The sequence below is a fragment of the Marmota marmota genome, unplaced genomic scaffold, assembly GCF_001458135.2.
Source record: "Marmota marmota marmota unplaced genomic scaffold, marMar, whole genome shotgun sequence".
NCBI lineage: Eukaryota > Metazoa > Chordata > Mammalia > Rodentia > Sciuridae > Marmota > Marmota marmota.
Window position 1 is genome coordinate 7,639,200 of NW_026000164.1, and position 25,233 is coordinate 7,664,432.

At 39.4% G+C, this 25,233-nt stretch overlaps 1 protein-coding gene across 10 annotated transcripts in view; it reads left to right on the top strand.

Annotated features, from left to right (window-relative positions):
• The window catches only part of Tpk1 (thiamin pyrophosphokinase 1), a 335,423-nt gene that overhangs the window by 31,068 nt on the left and 279,122 nt on the right, over positions 1-25,233 (top strand). The gene's annotated exons all lie outside the window — the stretch shown is intronic.

Sequence of the window (25,233 nt, forward strand, 5' to 3'; positions counted from 1 at the left end):
TGACCTGATACAGCCATCGCCTGGAGGTCCACATTACTGGGAAATTCTAGGAGTATTTCCCATCAATCAATCAGTTAACAATACTTGAGGGCGTAATATTGGTCCCAAGCCCTGGGAGGCATTGTAAGGGTTATGGAAATGTCACTACTACCTGCTCCTTGGCATATATTTTCTAATATCCTGTTTTTGAAGGATGGTGCCCAGTTGAGAAAGTATGTCCTGAAATCCAGAACTTTAAGAAGCTTGTTGTGACAAGGTCAACGTCAATGTCACTGCATTAGCTACCTATTGGCTATTGTTTTCTTTTTTACTTATCTTTTTCTATTTTTATAGTTTCAAACCTGCTGAGTGTCTAGGTTTCAGCTGTCTGTTACTAGCATACAGCTGGGTTCTCATTTTGTGTTCAGCATGGCTTCGTCCATGTGTGCCTGTTTGTGTTGTCTCCTCCAAGTTCAAGTGCAGAGCTGTCCCAGAACCGCAGTCTCCCTGCCCTCCCCTTCCTGGCCTCACCTGTTCTCTTTAACCTCCATCCTGAATACCTGGCATTCACTGGCCTGTCCCCTGCCTCTGAAATTTTATTTCAAGTGCTGTATAGATGGAACCTTATAATATGTAACCCTTTGGTTTTCTTTATTCATTCAGAGTTAACCCCCTTGGCATCCATTCAAGTTGTCCAGGGCACACTAGTCCTTTCTTCTCATTTCTGAGTAGCATTGCATGGTAGGAACAAGCAGATGTTAAGCCCTTCACCCCAGAAAGGATATGTGGGTTGCTTCCAGTTTGAGGCTATTATAAATAAAGCTGCGGTAAACATTCTTGTACTGATTTTGTGAGAATGTGTCTTCATTTCTCTGGGATAAGTGCCCAGAACTGTACTTTCTTAGTTGCATATATATTTTTTTTTTAATAGAAATTGCTTTGCTCTTCTCCATAGCGGCTTTTCTACTCAATGAGGTGTTGATCCAGTTTTTCTGCACCCTCTGTATCATTTGATATTGCCACTATTTTCATTTAAACATTCTGTGAGGGGTATAATGATATTGTAGTTTTAATTTGCATTTCCCTAATAGCTCATGAGGAATATCTTCATGTGCTTATTTGCTACCCATGTGCCCTCTAGTAAAATGTATACACATGTTTTTGCCATTTCGTAATTGTATTTTATTTTATTGTTATTATTAGTTTTACTGTTGACTTTTGAAAGATAAAGGGCCTCTATCTGGAGTATAGTTTTATCAGGTATATGGTTTTCACATACTTTCTTCCAGTCTTTAGCTTATCTTTTCATACTCTTGAAAAGACTTTCACAGAGCAAAAATTTTAATTTTGACAAGATCCAGTTCACCAATTTTTTTTTCTATTTTATGACACGCTCTTGGTGATAAGCATGATTTCTTGTTTAACCCCTTATTTCTTCTCTAGACATTTTGTTGTGATATTTCATTTGTTTTGTCTTTATTTTCTTCTTTTTTACTTTTTGGGTAGTTATAGTCCCTGTGTGTATTCTTTTCATACTTGAAAATTTTAAATTATTATATTTCAAGTCACACATATGTTAACCATTATATGTTTTAGCTAGCTTTCTGTTACTGTAACAAAATATCTGTGATAATCAGCTTATAAAGAGGAAAGGTTTATTTTGGCTCAGTGTTTTGGAGGTTTCAGCCCATTAACAGTTGGCCCCATTGCCTTGGGCCTGAGGTGAGGCAGCACATCTTGGTGGGAGACGCATAGATGAGCAAGCTGCTCATTGCATGGTGGCTGGAAAGCAAGGGGAGAGTGAAGAGGGATCAGGGTTCTGATACCTGCTTCACGAGCGTGTCCCAGATGATCAAAGTTCCTCCTGATAGCGCCGTGGGCTGGAGACCAGGCCTTTACCATGGGGCCTTTACGGGGCACTTGTCCAAACCGTAACCTTATGTTTACCTTCATATTTAGTATTATTGATGATAATATTCATTTTATTCATTCTGTTGGATACTGAGGTGTGGTATGGATACCTCTGTCCTCTGGCTTCCTGTGTTGCTGGGGAGAATCAATTGAGAGTTGCTTGTTATTCCTTGTTATAGTGTCTAATCCCATGCCAAGGACAAAAAAAAAAAAGCTTCAGAGATCTCCACCCAACACCTGTGAGCAAGTGGTGTTTATACAAAAAGGAAGTTTTCCTTTTTTTTTTTTTTTTTTAAAGTGCCCTGGAGAAAGAGCCTGATTGGTTACAGTCCTGTGTTTCCCTGTCTGGACATGCCGGCCGTGTGCATCCTGTGACTGCCTGGGACTAGACTACTTGTTACAAGAAATATATTCTTAAGTTAGTTTGCAGTTTACTTGCATGTTAAGTTAGGTTACAGTTTGCTACTTATGGGTGCAGCTTTAGGCAAAATTCAATTTAACTTAATTTAACAGTGGGGAAGTTTGATGAGATGCTGTGTTGTCAGGAAATCCATTCTTAGGAGTGCTGGGGAAGTTATTCACAGGAAGGTGCCACAGCATGGAATTTACTTCAAACTACCTACTAGTAGGTAACAGAGAGTTTGTTCAAATGGAGGTGTCTGCTTGGTGGTGGGGTTTCCTGGAAAGCCATTCATGAGTACTGCATCCCTACTTCTCCGCTGCAAAGCCTCCCCAGGTGTATGTGCTGGGGGAAGATGGTCTGGTGAGGTTCCCCGCTGTAAGCATTGACCTGTGAAGCTCCCAAGAGGCATGTGTTAAGGGAAGTCACTCAAGGAGGTGCTGGTTGGTGCTGGCCTCTCGGCTTGGCTGAAGAGCACTGTGTACTGTGCTGCCCAGAGACAAGTACACTAGAACCAGGAAGACAAGTCACTTCCTTCGCAGTGTCCTTCCACCATGTTCTCTAGTTAAACCTAACAGGGGTAGCTCTCCAATCAGAGTAGGCAAGGAAGAGTACATTTATAGCCAGGAGCCAAAAAATGGATAACTGGCACAAGCCACCCGTTTCTAAGAATTTCAGGTGGTAGGAGAATATATTAAATGATACCATTAGATACGACCAGCAAAGTCTATAGTATGGGATAGGCAGTCTACTACCTTTAACAAATACATTGTAAGGAGAACAATAAAAAGAAGTGGAGGGGAAATCTGGATTAAAAGAGATTGGAGAGCCATGTTTGGACCTTGTTTAGATTCATATTTGAATGAATCAAGTATAGAAAGAATTTCTTTGACAGTTTGCACACAGTAGATATTTGATACTAAGCAATCATTGTTCATGTTTTAATGGTGTGATAATGTTACTATGATGTAGGAATATAAAGAACTCATATTTTTGAGATATATGCTGAAATATTTATAGATAAAATGTTATAACATCTGGCATTTATTTCAGTAATGTTAATTTTGTTTTGAGAAAATGCTTTAAGAATGTGAACTTTTTTTTTTAAGAGTATGAAAGCTATTACTAAGCAGTAGCCCCCTACTTTAGCTGTGTATAGAAGTTATCAATCATGAATGATGACCTATCTTTAAAATAATGTAATTTTGAATCTTGTTCCTGGGTTTTGTTTATAATGAGCTGTTAGAAATTTATGACGACGATAACTGGCATTTACTGAGACACATTCCATGGCGACACTCTTATGCACATATTTTGACTTGGTAGTTTATGATGTGAACAAAAGTGTCTGGTGCTTTATGGGGTAGTTGATATTGTCTTCTGGAAGGAAACAAGATGGGCTATCATTTTCAGCAGTCGAGTTGACATAGACATATGTTTTCTACCCCAAGCCTGAATATGTATTCTCCTGACATGTTTACTGTTTCTATAAACCATAGTATTCTTAAACATTTCAGAAATGTGACTTCCATAATATTTATCCTCCAATGCTATATTATTTATAGCATGAACTGGAGTTGTAGACTCTGAGAAAAATTCATATTAAAATAACTGCATTCCCAAGAGATAGTATTTTAGATACTGTATTTTATTAATTCTAAAAAATTTTGAAGTATCTTATGGTTAATGTTGCTTTTTATCTCTGTATAATTTTACTCTTGTTCATTTCATAGCTGAAAGTAACATCGAGCATATTAACAATAATTATAAAGTTGAAATGGCATGACACAGGCTTTACAAATACGGATGACACTGTGAGTAAGGTGAAGGTCTTGAGTGCGGGGGAGGATGCATTCTTTATTAAATTTATTATCACTTTTCTTTGCCTTTTTAGAGCTTCACTAAATGGCTATATAGCAGCTTTCTCTTTTGCCTAAAAGTATAAGTTACTTTGCGTGTGTGTGATGCTTTGCTGTCAAGAAATATGAATAATTTCAGATTATATCCCCCTGGTAACAAGTTAGTTAGCTACAATTCATAGACACTGGTAGAATACATGAGATCTCTGAATCAGAGATGAGGGACAGTTTATTACTCACAGCAGTAGCCATAGTAGGAGGACTGGCATTTTGGGTCAGTCTCAGAAATCAAAGCTCAAAGACTCCCATAGCTCTGGCCAGTGTTTGCCTTGATGCACCTTATAATAATGTACTGACTCTTCTCCTATTACCATTTCTCATACCATTCCCAGGGATTGGTATGAAGAGGGTCAGGTGATACCTGTGGGTTGCATGAGAGAAGCCCACAATTTTGAACTTTAATTTTTTTTAATAACAAGAAGGAAATGCCCTGAAATGCAACATTTTCTTTAGTAAACCTGCTTGCCTTTTGCTGGCTCTGTATTACACACTATCCTTAAAAAAGATAGTCTGGAATAAAAATGGTGAGTTAGTAACTCACAAGACACACACACACACACACACACACACACACACACACAGAAAAAGAAAAACATAAAGAGACTGGAACATTCTCTCCCAACAGCGTTGACCCTTGTTTCTGTGCTGTCTTAGCTCCTGAAGAACTTTCACACCAATGCCAAGTCTTTCAATCACTCTGCCTGGTCAGATTAACAGAGACTCAGACTGAATCTGTTCAATTTATCTCATACACATTTAATCAAGGGCACTATTAGGACTGCTCCAAGCAGCAGGATGAGACCACCCTGAGATAGGACATGGGTACTAGCTGAAGAGCCATCAGATGTGTGATAAGGTTCACCAAGCAAATACAGGACAGAGCTATGAGAGTAGCTTTATGCTGTCCATTGTCACTTTTGCATAATGAGTGCTGAGATCGAACCTCTGCAGCAGCCCAGTGGATAGTAGGCTTAAGGTAGCCACACCATCATTGAAGCAAGCCCAAATAATTTAGAGGGACTTTTATAAACTAAGGGCCGTGTGAACCAGTGGTTTGCTTTAGACTAAAACATCCTCATTTCTTCTTTAAGGATTCACAATTTATATTTTAAAATATTTTACCTAAGAGGAAATATCTGGAGTTGTAGTTTTTCATAGTTAGGCTTATTGTTAATATTTATTTTTTATATCTCTCACATTCTCTCTTATACCTTCTATTTCCTTTTTATCTTTTTTATTTTAGGAAATTTCCTTGATGTGTTCTCTAAATATCTATAATTTATATATTTATCAAGAACTACATTGTTGTTTCTTGCTTTTTTTGGATTTGTTCACCTTTAAGTTTGTCCTTCATCTGTGTCCCTCCCTCCCTCCTCCTCTCCTTCTCCTTCCTTCCTTCCTTCCTTCCTTCCTTCCTTCTTCCTTCCTAACAAGAGCCCTAGATGTGATTCAAGTACACGGCACTGCCCCCCTTTTCCCTAATCCAATTAAAATAATTTAATTTAAAACTTGAACGAATTAACTTATAAGTAACTTATTCAGATGTAATTTCTAACTAACTTTAGACAGTTGGTGGTAGTCCTACATTGAGAGAAGAGTAGGAGTTACTTAACTCATTAAGGTATCACCACGTTTGCTGAACAATTTAAGCATAGGTTTGGCTAAGGTCTTCATCTGTCCCTGGGTTTATTCTTCCACCTGTGCTTCCCACAGGACCTGGTGTTGAGGCCTGCCACCCCCGGGACCTCAGGCTGTCTGAGGGCAGTGCAGTCCCTCTGTTTCCTGGACCTTATGCCATCCTGATAAGAACACCAAGGGGGATGGAACATGTTGAATACAGAGATGGATGAGAAAATTTGGGCCCAGAAACAGACGTTTAAAAAGCTGCAGTTGTATCTTGAGTGTTTCTTGTTTGTTAGTGTCACAGATAGAGCTGTCTTCCAGCCCTCACGGAGCCCAGGCTCCACTAATAATGGCAGGGCTGGAGTCTACTTTTATATCTGTCTGCTTCTCCCTGCTCTACAAAGGGCAGCTAGGGAGAAAGTACAGGAGAGTGGTAATTGGTGAATCCATCATATTTTTGGGGGGTTAGACTCAGTTCATTTGTCCTTGTGAGTTTTTTCCATTTGGTAGTCAAAGATAAGCACTAGCTCTGTGATTTCTTTTATGTTGCTTCATGGTTTCTAAAACAAATGTTTATCAAATTCCTTTTCCATACTTTTTCCCCCTGTTCTGCCCATAGTACTAAGAAATAATATATGTAATCTGGAGATAGGCCTATGTGTAGTTTTACTACCTGTTTGGTAATTGATGTGACTGTTTGAACTAATCAAAGCAGACATTGGCCATTGAACCTAAGCACCACAAGTCTTAATGCTCTGTTCCTTGTATATTCCCCAAAATTTATTTAGACCATTTAAGCTTCTCTTATATAAAATTAAATCAAAGTCTTTTGTAGGTATTCCCAATGCTTTCAGTTATAATGGCTTTGCTGAAATTTTCAACTTTGGTGTTTCCTCATGTTTAATTCTTATTCTACCCTTTTTGCTTTTCCCTCTATTAAGAAAAATTGTGTACAACAAAGAGTCCTTATATGTACAACCATGACACTGGATCAAGATTTTCTCTTTTCTCCTCTTATCTCATAGGCAGTGCACCATTAGATCTGGAGACCATTTTTGCTTTGTTTTTTTGACAGTTTAAATTTCTTCTAGCTCCACTTTACTTTCTTTGGATGCACATCCCCCATACCCCACACCCGCCCACACATACACCCACCTCCACATAACCCACCCCCACACTCCCACACACACATTCTTGAAGGCAGGATTGACACCAAGCTCTATGTTAGGTGCTCTGCTCTGTTCACTATAGTGGTGTATATTGATATAGTTTGCATTAAGATTAATTTGCCATGTGTATAGAATAGAATAGAATATAAATTAAATATAATAGAAAACCCCATAATTATAGTAATTAGAATTACTTACAGTTGGTTATCTGCTCCATCATCTGTGTAAGTAAAATCAGTTTTTGTTTTTCTTCAAATTTGAGCATTTGTAAGTGTCCCCATGGACTAAGGCATACCTTTATATGAGAAGTAATATTTATTTCATATGCATTCTTTCTGTTTTATTTACCTACTTTTAAAATCCTACTTTTAAAATATGTATATGTAATTTTCATTGAAATGTCAACACACCCAAAGGTTTAGAAATGACCCATTTTCCCAGTTTGTCTGATCCTTTATTAAAAAAAAAAAAAACAACTTTCTGTTGAAAATTTTGTTAGATATTATTATAGATTAATTTTTTAAAAAATAAAATAGGGCATCTGCAAGGAAGAATTTTAAATCAAACCAATATTATTTTGTTTGTTTTTGGTTGGTATTTATTGAACTTGTACTTTGTGTTCATTTTATGCCAAGCTCTCAGAAGGAAGCAAGGATACCTCTGTTTTGAGATGTGCTCTCCCTCTCCTTGTCCCTGTTTCCCGTGCCTTTGCCTTCTCTTTTTTCCATGGGTTCTAGGAGATGTGTTTTCTGTCATATTATAACTCCCTTGCAATCACTGACAGCTGAGAGGTAGTCATGACCCAAGTGGTATGAAATTATTCTATGAAACATTTTGCTAAGCTCTGGATTAAATTTGATGAAATGCAATATTACTTTATAAAAATAAGATGATGTACTTATTATAAGTAATTTGGGAAATGATATTAAAAATTAAATGAAGCTATTAAATGAAGTTAAATAGTAGTTTACAAAAGAAGTTATCTGGAAAATTTAAGATATTCAAATAACAAGACATTTAAGTGCTAAAATCTTCACTAAACTCATCCGTTATCTCTGAGGTTAGTAAAGGAAGAAACAAACATAATTTTCCTTAGTCTCTCTGAATTCTTAAGTGGGACCCTGGTAACAAAAGGCAGATTAACAAGTGAAAAAGCAAACAGAAATGTATTAACCTGTATGTATCTAACATACAGGGGAGAAAAGGAAAGAGTAACTTAAGTTTGGCATTTTGAGTTCATGCAGCATCTTTGAAAGAGCAACACACTTTTAGAGAAGACCACCACATAGAAGAGGGCCTTTGGTCTCCAGGTGAGCCAATTCTGGGAAGACACTTCCTGGGGAAACCAATGGCAATAAAGGCTGGGTAGCAAAGCTTTTGAGGGATTTCTCTGGTGACGTTGATTAGCATCTGAAGCACCTCTGGCAATACAGAGGGAAGAAAAACATCTTCATAAATTTTTGTTCTGCTTTTAGGAAAATAGTGGAAGGCAGAGAGCTTTTCTTAAATCTGCTTTTAGTGGCCTTCAACAGTTCTTAGAGCCAAGTGGCATGTTTTGGAGTGGCATATTCTGCTGCCCCCAGGTTCCTTTCATTCTCCATCTGTTTTCTGGTTCTTCAAAGGCTCATAGGCAATGTGCTATTCTACTGGCAACTCGGTATTTGCCGATGGGTTCTGATACTCTTTGCCCTTCACGTTTTTTTTTTTTTTTTTTTCCTAAATGAAACACCACGGATGTCCTGGGACCTGCATTGAATGTTATCAGGGACAGGAAATCAATACAGATATGGAAGGGGCAGCCTGCATGTTGAGCAGACTTTGGCATGACACAGTGGCTTTTTCCTGCCACTCGGTGCTGTGACTTCAGGAAAGCCACTCTGCTTCTTAAGCTTTAGTTTTTCCTTTGGCAAGGCGAGACCAGTAAGAGAATTTCCCCCATTATCTGTAGGGCTTAAATGAGAAAGTACACCTATAACACTTTGATTTCTAATTTTTGCTCCTTTCTCGTTCTGGTGTTCACTGATTGCTATCTGAGCATCTCCCCTGTTCCAGGCACTACAAATACATTAGTGAATATGAAGACAAAAATGCTTCCCATTGAGTTTCCTTCCTCATGGGGGAAAATCTTGGTCCTTGATAGTGGGGTTGCGTAAGAAGTTATGGTACAACCTACAGTTTATGTGACAGTGGAATGTACTTGCTAATAAAACGGTGGCACTCTATTATTCTCTTGGGGCTGCCAGTACCCGAGGTAATGGGAGTTCTAATTATCTCCTCACACATCCCTCCTACCTTGGGGCTCTGGCTTCATCAGAGCTCAGAGATGGAACTGCCAAGAGCTTCAGATGACAGCTTGCTGTGTTGGCACTTATTATTCAGATGCTAATGGAATAAATTCTTTGGCTTTATACTCAGGAGCAGATTTAACCTGTCTTCTTTGGATTTCATTCATAATCCTCTTCACAAATTCTTTTTAGCTTGTTTGAGGAGTGTGCAATTTTAGAAACCCTAGCTGATGAATCATAATGCTGAGGAACACCAGTTGATTAGCCAAAAAAAAAAAAAAAAATAATAATAAGAATGATTTCATTTTCATTCCAGGGCGTGAGGGCTAAAGAAGACATTTGCAAACTTATAGCTGTCGGGAACACCTTGACATGGCTCTAAGCAGTAAGGCCAATAATTGCCATATCAAAATGGAGATTTAAAACAAAATCAATTATTTGACTTCCAACAAAATTAGTGAGGAGAGGAAGCTGGTGAATATTCTTAAAATGGCCATAAGTATAATTTCCTGTGGGTTGGTTCTCCCCTGACATTCACCTCTCCTCCCCCATTTCTCCCCCATTCACAGTGTTGACCACTTGGTTGTGTGTAGTGCACCTTCTGTATATGGTGTCTTCTTAGCCAGGAATGCCTTCCCTCCTTTATCTGGACAATGTTGCCTTTCAAGAGGGCTGTGGTGAGCTTCCTTGGCACCTACCCCATTCCTCTGGGGAGGTTTATTGTTGGCCCTCTCTGATCTCATTGCACTTGGCACTTTGGGTGTGTTTTATTCAATCTGCTGTTTTTCACACCATGTATTTTGGAACCTATGCTCTTGATTGGATCCAAGACATTAGTGACTGCCCTAATATCATCAGCCCTTTCATAATATTGCAAGGAAATCATGGCTTTTAAATAAAAACATTAGCTTCTGTTAAAAAAGCAGAGAAATTCATGATCATTTTCTGCTAGTGTCTGGTATTTTTATCATGGTTTCCTTTTTTGTTTGTTTGGTTTTTTTCCCTTGGTACCAGGGATTGAACCCAAGGGCACTTAACCACTGAGCCTCATTCCCACCCTATTTTTAAAATTTTGAGACAGAGTCTTGCTAAGTTGCTTAGGGCCTTGTTAAGTGGCTGAGGCTGGCCTTGAACTTGCAATCCTTCTGTCTTAAGCTCCATGTACTACCACACCCAGTTTATCACAGTGTCATAATTCCATAAACATGATTTCTGTTTAAACCTTGTTACAACTCACAGATGATATTGGCATAAATCAATTGCAAGTATGACTTAAATTCTGGTTTAATCAGATCCCCAGTGCCGTTAATCGTAAGATGCATCATTATTTTATGTACCACTAGGAAACAAAAAGCGTTGCCAGCTAAACTCTGACACAGTGCAAAGACACTTTTGTCTTGGAAACACATTCGAAGGCATCCTAGAATTCATTTTAGAGGGAAACGTTCAGTTTTAAATCAGTGAAATATGATTTCACTGTGTCTTCTAAAAAATGGAAGAGTTCCTCAAGGAACAGAATGAGGGAGTAGTTTGTATTTGTTTTTCTTTCATTTGCCTTTTGGTGGATGTGGTAAAGAGTAGTAATGTCTTCAAATGCCAGATAGTGAGAGAGAGAGAACTCCACAGCAGGTCTGAGAATTCAACAGATTGCGTACTCCATAGTAATGCTAAAGATAATCTACAAATAACCACGGCAAGAGAATTTCAAGTAGAGAATTGGTTATTCATATTACTCACAAAATTATGAATAATGAAAAACTCTACATATGGTCTTTGTATGTGGGTCATTTCCAAGTGTGGGTGGGTGGGAAATGGTGCTGAGGTAGGGTTCAGGTGGAAACCTTCCAGGTGTTTGCAAATGTGAGCATCCTTGATTATTAACTGGCCCTGAAGGTCTTGGACTATTACATCCCCTCCATGAGATTCAATGTCCTGCAAAGAAATAGACTCAGTTTTTAGCTGATGAGGGACTGGACCGTATGTTTCATTGAATAAGGGATACTTGCATTGAAACTGTCAAAGTTTACCTGCTACCTACCCACCAACCTTTTTATTCGTTCTCAGATTGTGTTTTTGTTTATATAGGGCAGAGTGTCATTAGAAGCAACTTTGTAAGCTAGAAGGTCTTAAAAAATTAATTAGAAGTAGAGAACACTAAGACTATGGGAGTGTGGTTTGTATGCAGATTTAGTTTTGCAGTGTTTAGTGGCATGGAAACAGGACTGTGAATGACTTTATAAATTCATTTCATTTCATAACTTCTTTGTGCCAGATCCTACGTTTAACTTTGAAGACAAAAGGCATCCCTAAATTATGTATGTGGCTAAAGTTTATGATCTGTTGAATGAGAAGTATATAACTATTATTAGCAGAAGGAGTTAAAGATTGTAGTTTGCAGGGGAGAAAGATTAATGGGGACAGGAAGGTAAACCACTGTTATGTTTTGAAAGCTAACTAGATCTTCGTCAGGGACAGAAAACTACATTTGTTTAGTGTTTATTTACTTTTTGCCAGCTACCACAAAACTCTTTGTGTGCTATCAATCCACATTCCCATTGTTTTAACCCATGCTTGGGTGGACTCAAAGATGTTAAATAAATGTTTCAAATACCTCCAAGTCACAAAGCTGAGAAGTGGCTAACTGTGATTTGGACTCCATCTGTCTGATCCCCAAACCCATGTTAATCATGTAAGGAAACCCTGAGCCAAGATATGGAGACCACAGAGAGCCTGATGTCCCCACTGGGTGTGGAACACCCCCCTGGATGAGGTCGAGGGTGGCTGAAAACCCATTGTGTGTCCACTCGGTCAGCAGTTTATCATTTTTATTTTTGCAGTGCTGGTGATTGAACCCAGGGCTTGCACATGCCAGGCAAGTGCTGTACCATTCACCTGCATCCTAAAACTCAATGTGTTCTTTGTTCAGTATTATTTAGTGTCTGCTGTGTGCCAGGCAAATTGCTTAGTCCTGGGGATTCCAAAATGAGACATGCCCTTGCCTTTCAAAGGATGAGTCTAGGAGTGATGCTGATACTTTTAATTATGACTTTACTATCTTTTTCTTTTCTTTTTTCCATCCTGGTGATTGAATCTAGGTCCATAGTAGGCAAGTGTTCTATCACTGAGCTTCACATCCATACCTTGCAATTTCTTGCTTTGCTCATGTACCAAGAAAAAACAAAACAACAAAAGCAAAAACGCAAAAACATCTCCACTCAGTCTTTAGGCACACTTCAGCTTTTCTGAGGATATGTTCACAAGATGTGTTCATAGCTGTGTTTAGATATTATTGTTCTAGGCTGTGTCCCTGAAAATTTATCTTTGGAAACTTGACCCCTGGGACAGTGATGTTGGGAGGCAGGGCCTTGGAGTAGATTAATGCCTTCATGCAAAGGGATTGCAGGAGTGGGTCCACTCTCTGCCATGCAAGGATACAGCGTTTGTCCCCTTGTTGCCATTCTGCCTCCCACCATGTGGGAACATAGCAGTAAGACCCTACCAGATGCCAGCTGCTAATGTCTTGATCTTGGGCTTCCTGGCCTCAAGAACTGTGGGAACATAAATTTCTTTTTTAAAGTCAGTTTCCCGCCCATGGTCTATCCTGCTGCACCAGCACAGCTGGACTCAGCCTGCATGTGTACATCATGTTCAGATGCCCACACACCGTCCATGGATGCACTTCCTGACTCTATTCTGAAGTCGGTCTTGGTGTGTGTGTGTGATGGGGCAGGGAGTTGATAATGTCTTCCTCTTCAGTTTTCTTCTAGGAATGAGACCCCTGGGTCAGTGATGTTGGGAGGTGGGGCCTTATCCTTGATGAGTTGCTATTATGTTGATATAATAGCAGCTTATAATTTTTATGCTAGCTTCACTTCTTTTTAAAAAAGCTTTTAAGTATTTTGTACACTTGGTATAAACATTCATATGACACAATTTTAAATTCAGGAAAAGTTAATAATTGCCTTCTCTCCATTGCATTCTCTGTCTTTCAAGTTATGGTTTTTAAACTTGTATCACCTTTTCCTGTATTTGTTGTTCATACTTATTGATGAAGAGAAAGGTTCTATGTGAGACACTATAAAAATACAAATAGAATTGGGAGTTGGGGCATGAGACACAAGCAGATTTAAAAATGTAATACTGTTTTGTAAGACCTCACCCTGAGCTTTGAAAAGCAAATGTTTTCTGAGTTCTGTAGGGTATATTTCAATGGAGGAAGCAGCCCTGACATCTTGTTTTCTAGAGAGCAGTGAGTCATATCTCCTTTTGCAGTGCAGAGAATTACTAGCTGTAGGTCACATTCCCATGTCTCTTCAAACTTTAAAATAGGCTTAGTTTAATCAGCCTAAATTGCTTCATAGTTTTTGGAAAAAAGAATGCTGGGTAGAGTTTTACAAATGATCTACTTTAAATCTTACTCTGAAACCCAAATAATCTCTTATTTTGGCATCCTTTGTTATATCTCAAAGTGGTGTTTAAGACTGTTTCTCAGCAACTTCTCAGGGGTGGGGCATTGCCTGGGAGAGTTTCTCTTTCTTTCCATGAGCAGAAACTCCTTTATTTTACTTATTTTTAAATTTATGTACATAAATTTTTGAAAATATAGTCACAGGGTACCAAATTCAGAAAATTAAAATTTTACATTTGCACAATGGAATGCAATGTTTGCACAAATAGAATGTGATATAGCTGTTGTGTGTTTTTCCTTTCCCATTTATTTTACCTTGAAGAATGTTCCATATTAGCTACATAGTGTGTAGTTAGGGACATGGCACAATCCCATATATGGGCTTTTGGGTTCCTTCTATTATTTTTTGTTTATTAGCAAACAAAATCATGGATTATCCTTGCTTAGCTTATTACTTTGTATATATTTTATTTCTGTGGGGAAAAAAGAAGATATTATAGAGGACCTCTACCTATTCTGTTTATTTCACCTGACCTGGATCTGTCTACGGGACACTGATGTGTCATGTGCCAGAGCACTAGCTTGTCACCTGTTTGTGACAAAGCTCTGCCTACTGACAGCGGATGTTCTTACTGTCTTGGAAAGCCCCCAGTGCTCATGAGGTACAGATGTCTGTGGGCTGTGGCTTAGGTGGAGCCTGACGCTTGATATGGTAGATGGCATCTGCGTAATCAGAATTTTTTCATGATTTACAGTTCTTCTGAATTTAAATCTGTGCATTTGCTCTTTAGAAAATTGATCAATTAAGAAGACTTGCATTTTATTCAGAACTATTTTGATCACAATTGTAGTGTCTTATGTAATCAATGTCAATTAAGGAAGGCAGTTGGTAATACTTGGTTTACTCTGTAATTCAGAATAATTCTGGTTATTTTCTTCTTTCAAACCACTGGATTTAGGGAACATCAATGTGTTCCATAAATATGTCCAGTTTAGCTTAACTTGGACTTAGTTTATCAATATCGGATGACACTTGGGTCAAACCATTTTTAAGGAATATTAAAAGACAAGACTTTCTCTATTCTAGTATTGGTTCTTTGAGTTGAAGCCCTTGATGCTGTGTATTGTAAACAGTCCCCACCTACCCATACCAGGTGGAAGGCCCAGGAAAGGCACAGAGGGGCATGGACTGCCACCAGAGCCTCCGTGTCTGCCTTCAGTTGCAGTCCATGACAGGGATTCTGGGCTTTTTGATGTGGCTGGAAATGCACTGAAGTTGCAGGAATAGCTGGAGGGTAAAAGTTCGGTTCTCTTTTTGTTTTTAGAAGCATGTTCTGAACTTGTGTGGATTCTGCCTTTAGGAAATGTTTTGAACTGACTTTTCAAGTGTGAAGATTGTTGTGGGCCCAGCTGTCAACATGTCAGAACTGATGTGATGGACTGTAATTTTTTAGTACTTTATGATGAACCCTTAGGGTTATGGCATTACATCGACAGTTTGCTAGGCAGTGATTGATTTTCATGATTGACAGGAAACACGGTTTATTTGGCCCAAGTCAGCAGGGCAAGGGACAGTTGATGGAGCAGCTTGAACTCTGTCAGCAACTCCAAAGGTGTCCATGTGCCAAGATAAACAACTCGGCTTCATTCATTTGGGTTACAATGAGAATGTGTTTACTAGGAACAAGAATATTGCTAACCTTTGCAAAGGTGAAAAAGAAAACGTTTCTTGGTATTGCCTTCTACTTTTATGTCAAGAAAGATTCAAAACTTGGTCAGGTGTAACCTCCCCTTCCCCCTTCCCCGTACTTCCTCCATAATAGAAAGTTACTAATAAAGATAAGTGTTCTTTTCCCCAATTAGCGTGCATTTGTAGTATATGTGGATTCTTGGGGGAAATTTATTGGTATGGTTTGTTTATAGATTTTATAATATCAGGATCACTAAGCTTGGGCAGACCCTTTACAGTTCCATCATGGGAGGTAATGCTTTCAGATGGAAATTGATGTAAGCCATTCAGAATCTCTTTACACTTCCAAACTGAAAGGTTGAATGATAATAACTAGCTCTATGCTCAGATTTGTAGGACTCAAAGCATATTACATGGATTTCTTTCTTCCTTAAATAGGTGCTAAACACAAACATTTATTTGGCTTGAAAGGACCTAATCTACTTTAAAGGAAATACCACCAAACTCTTTAATGGGATGGTGCTTTTCTATGGATCGTCTCCAGATTCATTAGATATTTCTTGAGCTGTAAAGATGAAAACACCATTTAGCCATTTGAAGGCAAGACTGCTGGTTGTGGCTGTCTTTTCTGGGATCCTTCCTGGAGCATTTTGTATAATATTCATTTAAGAGTAGCACAGGGGGCTTCAGGACCCAAAAAGGGCTACTGAGTTTTAGGCACAGTGATTTCATTCTGAAGGAAGTGTATTGGGTAAGTGACCAAGGGAAGGAGCATAGACAGCTCTGAGGGGAGTCATTTGGTTATTAGGGAAGGTCTCTGGAACTGGTTTAGTGGGAGTGGAGATAGAGTCAGTGTTGGAAGAGCTACTCAGTAGGTGTTCACCAAGGGTTTGCTACGCATGTGACACCCTTGTAGGTAGTGGATTCAGGGAAATAATGAACTGCTTGTAAATTTATTAGAACAAATCAAGGTTTGCAGTGTGTACCAGCATGTGGTGAAGGTGTTACTCTCTGATATGGACTAATGGAGGAAGTTCTATAGTGCTTCACATTTTAGTGAGACCTGAGGATCAGTGTGAAAGACAAGTGAGCCTCTCTGAATGTGTGGCTCTCCATGGTAATGGGCAGACGGTGGAACTGGGGTCAGTGTGTTTGAGGAGCAGCAGGGAAGCCAGTGTGTCTGTAGCAAGGACACTTAGGTAGGTGGCGATCGGAGGTAAAGGCAGGGAGAGAGAGAAGCCAGATCACGGAGGGTCTTGGAGCTGATTCAGTAGGAATTTGATCTTTACCGTGTAAGGAATCCACTAGAGGATGAGGGAAATGACTTGATCTGACCATGTTTTAACAAGATGTGGTGATTTTGTGGAGAATAGAATACATGGGAGGAAAATGTGGTTACAAGTAAGGAGGCCTATTTGAGGATCATGTTTTGAAGTCTAGAGATGAAAAATGTTCATTTGGAATACATTATTAGTGGTAGAGGTGGTCCTAGAATGGACCACCGTGGATGGAGCAGGTTTGGAGGGAGAGTGTGTACTAGGAGTTTGATTCTGGACATGTTGAGTTTGGGGTGTCTGTTAGCCCTCTAAGGAGAGCCATTGGATAGGAAATTTGACACAGTTCTGGAGCTGAGGAGAAAGCCCCAGACTGGAGACTTGAATATGGAAGTCCCCATGGCAGATGGTGTTTGAAACCAGTAGACTGGAGCAGATGACTTAGGGAGTGGGTATAGATCAAGAAGAGACCCAAGGGTTGACACCAGTGGCATTCCTGCATAGAGGAGCTAGAGACAGGCAGCACTTCCTCAGCCTGTACCCTTAGGTGCTCTCTATGCAGATAAGGAGGAGGCAGCAAGACTGAGAAGGAGCAGGTGGTGACATGGGATGGGGGGAGCAATAGAGGGTGTTTCACAAGAGGTCGGTGCTGGAAGGAAGCGTTCAAAGAGTGACCTACTCCTCCCTGATGCTGAGATGTGTTGGGCAAGATGGGAAAAGAGAGGAGCTATTGGATTTTATAATAGGAGGTCACTGGTGGCCCTGACGAGCTTTATTTCCAGTCCGTGATGGGATGAACGCCTTGTGATGAATTTTGCTGGAAACCAAAACTGGGTTACAGAGTGGAAGCTGAAGGCAATAAGGGATACATCCACCATATAATCCATTATCACAACCAGGATCCTTTGCAGATGGAAGGGGGCACCATTTATTGTTATGCCGGCTAACTGGGGTACCCCCTGGGGTCACTCTTAGAGGAGGACAAGAAAGATTTCTCAAAGACGCACCTGTTTATTTCTACTTTTTGTTTACTTTCTTTGAAGCAATTTCTTATATATGACTTGCCAATTTTTCTTAGTCCATTGGTAATTCAATTATTTTAATAGACTTTGGTACAGAATATTTGTTCAGAGCTTTTTAATAGTTCAGCTTTGTCCATGTGCAATTTATTTCCTCAAAGAACAAATTGACTTGACAGTCTTGATTTCCCTGTGCACACTTAAAAAGATTCTGAGCTTAAATATAGAAGTTTGTGCATTATGAATATGAAACTTGGTGCCCTAGAGTTTCACTGTTTAATTGAAGTACTTTTCAGGGATGAGAGGTTCATAATACTGGTCTTCAGTTCTTTGACAAAATAACTATTGTATATATAATGACTGGCATGTGTTTGGGCTAATATTGATTTTCTCAGTTTCAGTACTTTGTTTTTAAATAGTGTATAAACCCTTGATTACTTGCCAATGCATCTGAGTAATTTTTTTTCCTATTGTAAATTGTGTTCTATTTTTAATTTGTTTATTGGAGTTCTGGTCTTAAGGTCTTTTTTTAAAAAAAATTATATCACATCGGTTTTTTAAAAGGTAGTCTGTAGGGCATGACTTGCTGCCCGCTTCCCGGTCTTGGGGCTGCACATGTGGCTGGGATGGTGCCTGGCGATCAGCTAGGAGGCGGTGCTGTGGGTGGTGGCGGAAAAAACATACCACCTCCAGGATAGGTACAGGACTCTTCCACCCTAGTGGACAGCTTGTGCCTTCCCTTACAGACTGTGGGATGGGTGTACATGTGAACTCGCTCCACCCTTCTGACCTTTATTCTGATTGGCTCCTGTGCAGTATATAAGTTGTGTGTACTTCCTCAATAAAGGAGATCCTGCTTCCACTCGTCTTCCCGGCGCATCTGATTGTCCTCCCGCGAGGGAGGGCTGGGTGCGGGCTGCCAGTCGACCTTTACCTTTCTTGGCTCGTCCAGGTCGGGGCGTGCTTTCCCTGCTTCTGCCGCGGGTCAGAAGGAGACTGGGGGCTAAAAAACCCGACAGTAGTCAAATATCTTTTTTATAAAAATTTACAAATAACTTTTTACTCTGTTGTTTCCCCCTATTTATTCAAGTATTATTTTGCTCCTTGTTAATTTCTTATTTTTACTATTTTATATAAATATAAACTTTCAAAAAACAGCAATTTAAGGTTGGGAGGATATGTATTGACCAGTATTAAAGTGATATTGCTGTTCAGGAAGGCTTTCTGTCACCTGTCCACTGACATCTTCAGGAGCTGCACCTGTGATTCTCAGCTTTGGCCACCCATTGGTCTACCCCGTGGTGCCTTCAGCAAACCGTGGGGCTCAGGACTTATGCAGACATGTTGAATTGGAATCTCAGGAGAGGAGATGGACATGCTTTTTCTTTTAAATCTGTGATTCTGAAATACAGAGAGGTAGAAATGTGCTGTATATAGGGTCAACTTATTACTTGTGATAACTGGTGTGAATCCAGAGCTGGTGCTTTTTTATACCCATCCCTCCCGGCCTACCTGCTTCCATCCCTTCTTCCTTCCTTCCACATGGCTGTGGTCAGTGCTGGGTAGATTCTAGATGAAGCTAGTTGGAGGAGATTAGTGATTAGTTCCACCATTTACTTGTCTGATTGAGCTTTTGCACAACTTGTGGTTCCTTCAATGTATGTTGAAGAATATTGTGAAAATAACCCATTTGGGGATGATTCTGTATGTAGTTCTGCTTTACCTGCACGGATAGGTTGCAGGTCTTCCTTGTGTGCTGCAGATGTGAGTGAGGGTGCCCTCTGCTGCCTTGTGTGGCCCAACTCACACCTTTTCTTGAGAGATCTCATTCACAATAGATAACCCACAGCTGTGTGGTGTCAGGGTGAGGGGGGCATTGTGCTGATCTGTATATGAAGTAGCACTAAATCTTAATTCCTTTTTTATTATACTAAAAAATTATGTAAACCTTTCACTCCTGACTTAGGAGTTGTGAACAAGTCCACTTTTTTATATAATTCACACAGTTTTCATTCTCAGAGATCTGAAATTAAAAAAAAAAATTGGTTTTCTTGATGTGCTGTTCTATTGTCCTTATTTTACTTTCTTAATTAAAAGAAACTCTGGGTATAATTACCATTTTCCCGAGATGGAGTAAAATTGTCTTTGCCTTCCGGCATACTGGTTGTTTCCTGGCTTTATTCTTGAAGTCTAGACATATGCTTGGTCTTCTGTCATGAAGTAAATAATTTTGTCTCCTGGAGTAATCACTAAATGAATACTTCATGGAATATTTTTCAGTTCTGTTTTTGTCCTTGCTTCAGGCCTTTTTAAAAAAAAAATTAATGGACTTTATTTTTTAAAAAAATTAGTTTCAGATTTTCAGAAAAAAAAAATTGAGAAGATAGGACAGCGTTCTCACGTAGCCCCCCATCTATGATTTCCCCTATATTAACACCTCCCATTCCTGTGGTACATTTGTTATAATTAATGAGCTAATATTGAAACCGTATTCTTAGTTTATTATCAATTCCCTAGTTTATTCAGAATTCCTTAGTTTTTAACCTAACGTTCCTTTGCTGTCCCAGGGCTCCGCGGTACATTTAGCTTTCCCATCCTCTCGGCTGTTCTTGGCTGTGGCAGTTCTGCAGCGTTTCCTTGTTTTTGAGGGTGGTGTTGGCTTTGAGGGCTCTGGGAAGGGGGCACTATGTATGGATGCTCTTCTGTTTCAATGGACTGATATGTTCCCTGATTGAGCTTGGGTGATGAGTGGTCTGGGAAGGAAGACCCTAGAGACAGTGTGTGCACTGCAGAGTGATTGACAACTGGGTGCTGCCTTGGCTCCCAGAGCAGGGGCCTTTCTCCTGAGTCGTAGCTGTCAGGATTCTACCTCGTGTCCAGATACACTCTTTGGAAAAAGTTACCAGGTACAGGCTATGGCTATACACCTCTCCTTTACTGTAGGACACTATATACTTTATTTGGGATTCTTAGGCCTGTGGGATTTTTTTTCTCTTTTCCCTACTTATTAATTCAATATTTTGTTATATCACTCTGAACCCATGGATGTTTATTTTTACAATTTGAATTGTAATCCAGTATGGTATTATTTCTTGTGTGTCTCCCATGGTGTGGTTTTGTTCCTTGGGCCACAGGGAGCTTTTTCTGCAGGCTGTTGTGCCCTTGTGCCGCCTCCTATCAAGGTGGGTATGTCTGTTGGTTTGTTCTGGGGAACCCCTTACTTTCTTTCTGGGACTATCTGATGCTCTGGGCTTATCTTGTACATTTCCTTCCTTATTTATAGAATCAACCATTTCTCCAGAGAGATTTAAAAATATGTAATAGAATAGAGAGAACTATATACAGTAAAGAAAGGTAGGTTAGCTCTCCTGCTTCTTAACATCTGAACTGGCTGATTTGAACGAATCCTTAGTCTTCAGAAGTCTGTTCCCTTTTGAACTCAAGGCTGGTGATTTGGCCTTATTTTTATTTTCATGTCATAAACTTGGGGCTTTGTATTCAATTCAGGATTTCCAGGCAGTTTGGAGCATTTTGACTTTAATTCATCACCTGTAATTGAAACCTCTATGAGAAAGCAATTCAAGGACTTGAAGTATTAAGACTAATCTGCATTTTTCTTTCTTCTTTAAAATGGAGCGTATCATACATTTTCATAGATAAGGAAAAAATTCTGTTGCCATTACACTTGAAATCCTGCCATCTGCGCCTACATTTATCTTTGAGATCGCCTTAGGACACTTGGTTAAAAAATCTGCAGTCTTTATAACATAATGAGGAAGTTCTTCACAGTCTTTTTAAAAAAATCTTTTTGCACATTCCAGAAACAGCATCAATGCTGCAACTTGAGAAATACTTGAAATAAGACTATTAATTTCCTTGCTTCTGTGGTTAATGACTCCTAAACTTGCTGAATGTTTGGCATCTGAGGCATTGTCCCATAATTCCAAGGTTTGAGAGTGGTGTGGCCTCCAGGGTTGTGGAGTGGCTGTGTTGAAACTTCTGTACACTGTTTGGGAACTGTGGTGCCTTCATCAACTTACGACTCATCTAGTTATGATTCCAGAGGAAACTAAGTTAGCAAAAGACCATCAAATCCTATGAGAAAACCAAACTACATCAGGAAAGATTATTAGATCCTATTACCTAAGGAACTTCTTATATAGAAACAGCTTAACGTGCATGTCGTAGGTAGAAATAGTCAATTATTTTTAATCACATCATCAGCAAATCATAACTCATGTGTTTTCCTACTGATTTTTTTTTAAGTGAAGCTGCTTTCATGGGTATTACCTTAATGAAAGTCTTCGTTTAGAATAGCAATAATGTGAGCAGTAATGTTTCCCTCCCATTAGATTGTTCTTGGAGCCACAGAAATACCAAGTCGACATATTAAAAAAATAGTAACAAGAAATAGTTTCGTTAGTTCTTTGAGACCTATGTACAGTATTTGTAAGTGCCTCTTTGGCAGTGGAGACATTGTCAACAGAAAAGGACCTTTGGTTTTTCCACATTATTAACTTCTTGCTATTAACATCTTACTGAGCACTGGGTATGTGCTTAGCTTGAGACTCATGCCCCATCCAGATTGAATGAATGGGCCAGTTGATGCTCTCCTTCCCGCGGCTTGATGCTTGCCTGCTCTGCTTTATAGTCATCTCCAGTTTCTATCTAGGTCATGTTTACCTTAACCCAGCTTGAACCATGATCACTACTTTTATTAAAATTAGATTTTTCTCTGTAGAATGTTGAAACCCAAAATAGTACAGACTTAAACAAGAGATAAGTGTTTTTTGTTGTTGTTGCTGGTTGGTTGGTTTGGTTTTTTTTATGGCATTGTTTTGGACTTTGCCATGTATTATTTGAAAATTTAAATGAATTGGCTAGCACAGTGACCTGCCTTGCTGCCTACTGAGATGTCTCATGTTAGCCTAGGAAACAAGCCCACCCTGGGTCTTTGGAAGCGGTGTGATGATAACTGGGCAAGATTTCTCAAAGTGCCCTTCATGGGCCGTCTGTGTCAGAGCAACTGTTATAAAATGCAGATCCCTGTGCCTCATGCCCGGAGATACGGTTTGACAGATCTAGGATAAGGTCCAGAAATTTTCATGTGCCACAAACTCCCCTGGATAATTTGGGAACAACCTATGAGAGAAGAAGGAAGGTAGGAAAGAAAGGGAAGGAGAGAAAGAGACCAATTAACAATTTCCCTGTCTTTTAACAAATTCTGGTAAAGTAGCAGCAAGGGCTCTATTTCCAGTCCTGGCTCCTGAACTCACAGTGGGGCCTGTTGCTTCTAGGAATTAAGAAGCTTCTCAGAATTAATGTTCAACTAAGGAAAGGGCTTAGTTCCCCCCTCCCCCAAACAGGAAGCCTGGAGACAGACCACGGAGCACTGGAGTGGAGGATTCCTAACTCATCAGCAGCCAGGGCCCCTTGTTCTTATGGTCCTAGGTGGCTGCTGCACTTTCATTCAGAGGACACATGAATTCTTGCTCCCAGTGGCAGGATGCAGAAGGGAGGAAGCTGAAGTCAAGGCCCCCTCCATTCTAAGGATTCTAACCAGCCGTAGCACAAGAAGATTCTATGTACACCTCACCTCCTTGACCAGAACTTAGTCTGTGACAAGGTATCTGAGATATGGAGTTTTACCTTGGCAGTTTTGTGTACAGGTAAAATGCTCAGTAAAATAAATAAATAAATAAATAAATAAATACATAAAACCCGCAGAAATAACAAACAACCCCCCTGCAGGATTCTTTTACTAAAATGAAAGCCTACCATGAGACCATTAATGATCTCTGCTGCAATCTTGCTTCCTAAAGCTACCTAAGGAAACACCCAAGGTTTCCTTAACTCTTTTTTTTTTTCTTGGTTCCTTTAATTCTTGAAGAGTCATTTTGCCACTTTTAAAAACCAACTGTCCTCAACATCTTATTTACTTATGCCTTCTCCTATTTCCGTTCCCCGGAAGTGGTACAAAATCTCCTAATATTATAGGCAGATCCACTGCCTATAACTGCCATTAGATTTTATTGGTCAACCCCAATTGGATCGCTACATTTAAAATTGTGAACTGTCAGCTGTTTTTTTTCACCATTTTAATTTTTATTTTCTTCCTTTTTAAAATTTATATATGACAGCAGGATACATTATAATTCTTACTACATATGTAGAGCACAATTTTTCATATCTCTGGTTATATACATAATATATTCATACTAGTTCTTGTCTTCATACTTGTACTTTGGATAATAATGATCATCACATTCCACCATCATTAATTACTCCATGCCCCCTCCATTCCCCCCCAACCCCTCTGCCCTTTCTAGAGTTTGTCTATTCCTCCCCATGCTCCCTCTTTCTATCCCACTATGAATCAGCCTCCTTATATCAAAGAAAAAAAATTGGCATTTGGTTTTTTGGGATTGGCTGATTTCACTTTGTTTTCAGGTAGTTGTTTTAAAATACTCCACATTCCACTCTAATTCCATATTTTCCCCTCTTATTTTATGTTTACTTTCTTATAAATTAATGAGCTTCATGTGCCTCTCTGCTGTGTCTGCATGCATGTCAGTCTCAGCCCCTTTCCTAGCATGAACGCCTGGTGTGGGGACTCCATGTCTCCGCACTGCCCTGTGGAGTGGTTTCAGATCAAGAGGGCTTTGTGCTCTGTAAATTTGGCTTTGAAGGAATAAGTGGATAATTACCTGTCTCTCTTCCTTCCCCCTATTTAGAATATAGGAATGCTTTTATATTTTTAGTTTAGGAAGAGGTGTCTGTCCTTTCTTCTTAATTTCCCGAGTGTACACTAACTCTGCAGTCTCTATGATCTTGAGTTTCCCTCTGTAGATTTGCAGGTTTTTCTTTGAGATTTCTGCCCCTTTCATTGTCCTCTTCTCATTGTTGGGTCCCCTCGACTTTCCTGCTGCATTCTGTGTTCTTGAAAGCACGTTCTTGGCTTGCTCTCCAGATTCTTCTACCTTCCTGTCTTTTCCTTCTGCCCCGTGACAGTGCGAAAACCCCAGTGATTTTTGCCTTTGTTCTTTATTTTGACCTTTCTGTGCAGTATGGCGGCAGCTTGCCTGGTCTTACCTTATCCTTTTGCTCTTACTTCTGTAAAGATACTTCCCCAACCTACATCAAATGCTTCATCTGCTTGCTCCTGTGTTACTCTTAAATACATCCCGAGTGCCTCAACTTAAGCTCCTGTCATCTTAAACATCAGGAATTTGTGACATTAGTATTGATATCCTATAGTCATGTCATTAGGTCATTGTTTATAAAACCTGTAGTAGTAACCCTAATGGCTAAGGATAGCAGCTTCCTGTGGGCTATTTCCTTTGTTTCTAATGTCTTTTTCTTTATTCTTTCCAACTTCTTTTTCTTTGTGAGATCAAGTTCAAAAAAGTACACTTTGCAAAGATTCCTAGGATGACACCAGACCTTACTGACTCCCTAGCCTTTGAACTCCTGCCATTCTCATTGATCTGTTTATCTGGTGCTTCTCATACACTTATATTGCATTGTTGAATAAATCATCTTTATGTCTTACTACA